Source organism: Myotis davidii, unplaced genomic scaffold, assembly GCF_000327345.1.
Source record: "Myotis davidii unplaced genomic scaffold, ASM32734v1 scaffold792, whole genome shotgun sequence".
In the NCBI taxonomy this organism is placed as follows: domain Eukaryota; kingdom Metazoa; phylum Chordata; class Mammalia; order Chiroptera; family Vespertilionidae; genus Myotis; species Myotis davidii.
This window is the reverse complement of record NW_006283548.1, coordinates 176,120-182,001: the sequence shown is the minus strand read 5'-3', so window position 1 is coordinate 182,001 and position 5,882 is coordinate 176,120.

Genomic DNA, 5,882 nt, shown 5'->3' with positions numbered 1-5,882 from the left:
CTGCATCCCTAACAAGTTCCCAGATCCACTCTGAGCAGCACAGGCTTCCGGAGAGCCAGTCTGTGAAACCAGGCAGAAGTAGGAGAGGCGTGAGGCACGGAGGAGAAGTCTGGGAGGATGCTTGCTGCTGCCAGCTTGGATGGGGTAACACCACTGCCACCAGGACAAGCTGCTGCACGTCTTCCCGGATGCTGCTACACACTGGGTGTCGTCATCCCTGTGGCTGAAATGAATTCCCGTTTGCAGTAATGGCTCCCATCTCCGGGACCTGAGTGGGAGCACCTGGTTGGCCAAGCGAGGGTAGCACACCTGTACTCTGTTCTTCGGAGGGTGGCAAAAGCTGGTATCTGCTATTTTCTGCTTCTGTAGAGGACAGGCCCTGCTTCTCACTGTATCTCATGGAATAAGAAATTCCCCAAACAGGAAAGAGGCTCAGATGTTGGGAAGCCAAAAAATAAATATAAAGTAAATGTCCACGACATGAATGTATAGGTAAAAGGCCCGGTTTAGTGAGGTAGCTCACCTTTACATGATCAATGGCACAGAGACAAAATTCCCAGCCTTGGGCTCAGTACTCTGCTCCCCGCCTCACATGGAAGAAACTGCTCTTCTGTGTTGCATGCCATGCTCATGTGGCCCCTTTCTTACTGGGAGCACAAAAGACTGCACATTCCAGCGCTCATTTGCTTTAGTTCATCTGCCATTTAACCGCAAATTTTTCTGTGTCAGGAAGTTTTTTCTGGATTTAGTTTGTGGGGGTTGATGAACTCCCAAGGCATTCAGTTCATCTTCCTGCTGGGATTTATAGGGTAATTTCTCTGATATTAAAAAATGAAGGTAAATCTCATGCCGTGGCTAAGAAGAATGAGAAATGTCAAAGTGTACGCCTGTCTCTTCCCTTTTTAGGGTCACTACCTCCATCCGCATTGTGAGCTGGTTTTCATTAAAATGTGACATTTATCTTCCCAAAGTGCATTTGTCTTACTGTGATAAGAATAAAAAAGTCACAATTACTGCAAAAAAGTAAAATACAGGAAAAGAGAAACAATATTTTTTAACAAAAAACATATTTTTTAAAATAATGCCTCTCTTAAATATGCAATGCTAAAGGCAAGATATGACATGAGAATTCAAATGAAATAAATTCTAGTATCTGATGAGGTGACTATATTGGACAAAGATGCTTGTTGTGAAAACATTGCAATAGAGACTTTTGTTGCCACATACATTCTCCCACTGCTGGTCACTGAAGGGCAGGCATCCTAGCCAGACATTTCTTGCCTTGGAAGTGAAGATGGTAGGTTTAGACTTTGTTGGGTGAGACGGGGAAAAGGGTACCTCAGACAATCAGCTACTTGATTGCATTTTCCCACTTTTTAATCAGATATGGACACAGCCATCTATGAAAGCGTCCAGATGCTGGAGTGGGTACAACTCCTCGAGGCTGAAAAGACTTCCCCAGACCAGACACTGCCGCCGACAGGAGAGCTAGAGAATTGCTCTGCTCTGTTCTCTTCCTCAGAGAAACAAAATACAATGAAATCACCCAATTAAGAAACTAGCTATGGGTAACTTAAAGATTTAATTCATAGCAATTCATTACATATAACTAGAGGCCCAGCGCAAGATTTCTCCTCCTTTAAGATTGTCCAATTCTAAAAATGAAAGGAATTTATCTCTACCACATGCTCTGTTGGAAGGCGTGGGGCAAGAGTAGGAAAGGACTGTAACTAGAGATGGGGGAATGAAAACTGAACAAGTCAGAAGTACTTGAAGAAAGAGGGAAATACGGAGAGGCCTTTGGTAGGTGGACAATAAAAGGACTCCTAGTTTAAATACACCGCTCTCGCTTCTCCCACTCCCTGTGGAAAGAGGGAGACACGTGGGCACAGCTGTTAACTGATTCGACATTGTCCTCAGCAGTTTCAGTATCAGTTTCTGAATGAGGTAGTCGCAGTAACCCTCACCACTAGGTGAAACTCCTTTCTGATTGTTGGTGGGGACAAGATAAAGTCAAGTCTCACATTGCAGTTTCTTTTGCACTGATCGTTAAGACTCTCCTCTTGAATAAAGTCCAGCAAGTCTCTCCTTAGACCTCGACCAGGATTCAGAACCAGAGCAGGGTTGAGAATCAGGAACCAAACACCTAAGTGAAGGTGCCTGGCTTTGTTCGCTACACATTGCTTTTCAATATGTTGAGAAAAGAAAAAGGGGAGCTTAGCTTGTTAGAAAAGAATGAACTGCCCAGTCTCTGGGAGCGAAGGGTCACACAGATCTGGATGGATGTACTTACTGCGTTTGGTTTTTCTTTTTCCTGACAAGAGCCATGAAGGGAAGCAAGCACAAAGGGTTTTCTTTTTCTGCTTTGACACTGAGTGCAGTGTCCACATGTCACTTGTTAAAGGCCTACTGTGTGCCAGAGTCTTCCATACACATTATTTAGCATTCATGTAAAGTCAGTGAGATTATCACCCCCTTCATGGATATGAATAGGGCAACTTTGAGATGTAAGAGATTCCTCAAGACTACACAGGGGTCAGACTCAGGTCTCAGTTCATGTGTTGAGAGCTGCTCCTGAGCTTCTAGACTCATCTGGGAGGCAGCTTGGCTGTGAAAGGGGAAAAAAATTGGCTCAATTGCAGATACCAGCAAAGACATACAAACATGAACTTGCCTAGCCCCGAGCTGTCGGTGTGCACTGGGACCCTAACTCAAACCGCACAGCGCCGGCAGGACAATGTCAGGCAGGTCACAGCCCAGTGGCTGAATAAACAACGCATGCTTGACTGTGCATGCAGAGTATTTTCCAAAAGAATAAATCTTCCTAAACATAAAAAGTTGAAATGCTAATATTTTGAATCTGTTTCTTTGTGTCACATTCTGGAAATGGAGTTTGACCTAACTAGTCAGGCTGGTCCTATAACTTAGGTGAACTTCTCAACCTATTCCAAGTGTTGACATTTGAAAACTAATTGAGCAGTGAATGACCAAGGGCACTGACACGGCCTGAGCACACTGACGCGTGACAAAGAGACTTTCTGCGGGGCTAAGACTGTCTCCTCCTGGGCCACCTGTCGGAATTTTCAAAACAAAAACTGGCACACGAACCAGCAATTTTTTTTTTATCAGCAAGGACATCTCCAATTGTTTGCCAAATAGGAAAATCAGCCAGGAACAATTGTTCCCATTCTAATGAAGATCTTTTTTTTTTTTTTTTATCTAGGTAGTATTACATGTTATTAAGAAATAGCAGACTCAAGTAGATTTATAGTTGTAACTATGCAAAACACAGCTTATTCTTGTATTATTATTTATTTAAATATTGTATTATTTTCCATACAAACAACTCTAAACTGACTTTTGCCCCACCCTGCATATATACCTCAAAGGCATCAGAACTGAACAGAATTTGTTTTCTCAACATTAGGATATTTTGGGCTACCAAAAAGAGTCAGGCTTAAGATAAAGTGGTATCACAAGGAAGTTTAAAAAATGAAGAATTTGGATGGCGAAAGGACCGAACAAATTGGTAATTATGAAGTATTGGATACATGAGAATCACAGATGCAGAGCTATATTTATAGGCGTGGGAAAATGTCCAAGCATTGCCGACTGGAAAAGCCAGGTTCTACGACATTATGTATGTAGAACTACATCTACCTGTATGTGATCATAGAGCGATATCTCTAAGGGTATTTAGCAGAATGTCAGTGCAGGCTATCTTTAAAGAGTGAGGTTTCAGCTGACTTCTGCTATCTTACTTCTGCTTTTCTGCACTGTTGGAATTCTTATTATGAGCATGTATTCTATTTACTCTCAGATAAAGAAATAAAGCAGGAAAGCATTTTAAAAAATAATTATAAACAGTAATAATCAGCATTGGCTTAAAAAACTTGAAAAAAAATTTTCTCAGTGGAGCATGACAGTTCAAAAGAATGTAACATTTTAAAAAGTCACCACAATTTGGTAAGCTTGTGTTTATAATACCATTTGAATGGTGTGTATAAACAATTCAGAACAGAATCCCCAGAGGTATTCAGATAAAATGGGAGACCTAAAGATGTTATGTGGGCCAAACATCTGAAACCTTAGTCTGAAATAATACCAAGTGTATAGCTGTTTTCGATTATTTAAAAAAGTATGTAAATAATCAAGTTTTCATTTGTCATGCAGACATTGTTAGAATTATCGAGACACACAGCCTGGAGAGAAGGGGAGGAGAAGGAGAGAAGGGCATTTTGCCTTACACCTGCCTTTTAGGGGACATTTGTATGCAAGAGAAAGAACAGTGTCTGTAGCATCTGAAATTCAAAGGACATCGAAAAGTACAGGACACATCAGATGTGTGTTTCAGACATAGCCACGGATTTCAAATAGCACTCCCTTGTTAGCAGGTTTTGCGGTGTTCAAATACCAGTTTGGTGCTTGAGTGTAAGATTTTTAAGCGGTTAAGCTTCTCTATTTGTATTCAGAAATACAGCATGTGAGAGTGTAGGGTTATGAAGCTCAGCAGACAGTGGACATAAAAGAGAGAACGCGATTTTGGATGGAGCAGGAACGACTCTCCTCCCTGAAGATTTATCATTCTTGGCCATGAATGAGTGTTGGCATCAGGAAGCTAAACCACGTAACACGTAGAGAATATCAGCATTCAGTAGACAGCAGTGATTGCAGTGGCCCGGTGCCGGAAGTCTGCGGCGTGAGTGCTCCCAGCCCCCTTTAAAAGTGGTGCAGCTGTTCCATGCCTGGAGGAGAATCCAGGCTAATCTCAAGGAACAGAAGTTGTTGAGTTTGATTAGGTCTAGTGGATATCAACTTCAAAATGTGACTAATTTGATAATACCAGAGAATTTCTGAGGGAAGAAAGAATGTGAGGATGATGTTATGTAGACACATATTATTTCCCTCTTTTTGGACATAAACGATGCTAGAAGCACCATGACAGCCTGGAGGGGAGAAGTGAAGGAAGCAGCCTCTTCCATCTCTAGACAATCACAGAGCCAGCTGGAAGCCCTGGGCCAGAGGATCAAGAGTGGGCCCCAAATAGGCTGGCATCCCCAAAATAATTGTAATAGTCACTCACATTCATGGGACATTTATTATGTTCCAGGCCCCCTGCTAGCTGCTTCACGTGGTTTAGACGGTTTCATCTTCACTGCCACCCCGCAGAGGAAGGGCTATTATCATGGTCATCTATACTAATAAAAGGGTAATATGCTAATTAGACCGGATGTCTTCCAGACATCCTTCCGGACAAAGCCACAGCAGCTGCTGCTGCGAGGGCCAGGCTGACACTCAGGCAGCTGTGGTGGCTGGCAGTGGCAGCAGTGGCGTGATGGGAGTGCCACCTTCCCCTGATCAGCCCAGTCGCCTCCTGCAGAGGGAAGCCAGATTGTGGGTTAGGCCCACGGGGAGTAGGACATCCCCTGAGGCCTCCTGGACTGTGAGAGGGGGCAGGCCAGACTGAGGTAACACCCCCCCCCCCCGAACCAGGGGGAAATTTTTGTGCACTGGACTTCTAGTTTTACATATATGAAAATTGAAGCTTGGCAAAGGTAGGTAACTTCTCAAGGTCACCCAGAAAGGAGTGGAGCTGGTATTTGGACTCAGCCAGGCGGATGGCTCCCTCTGCCAGGACATTCCATTGCTTCTCTGTCTGTGCCTGGTAGGGAAGAAGGGCTTTCATGTGAATGACCTGCCAGTGACCTCGTCCCCTAGTTCCAAATCAGCTCTCTCTTCAGATACTGGGAATCTCTTTATATTTTCTGCCTTGAAAATACTTTCCATCAAGCCAAATTGAGACCACTTTTATGCTGTTGTCTTTGAAATGCCCTCTCTCCACCTGCCTCCACCCACCCCCAGCCTGGGCACCTGATGGTTCT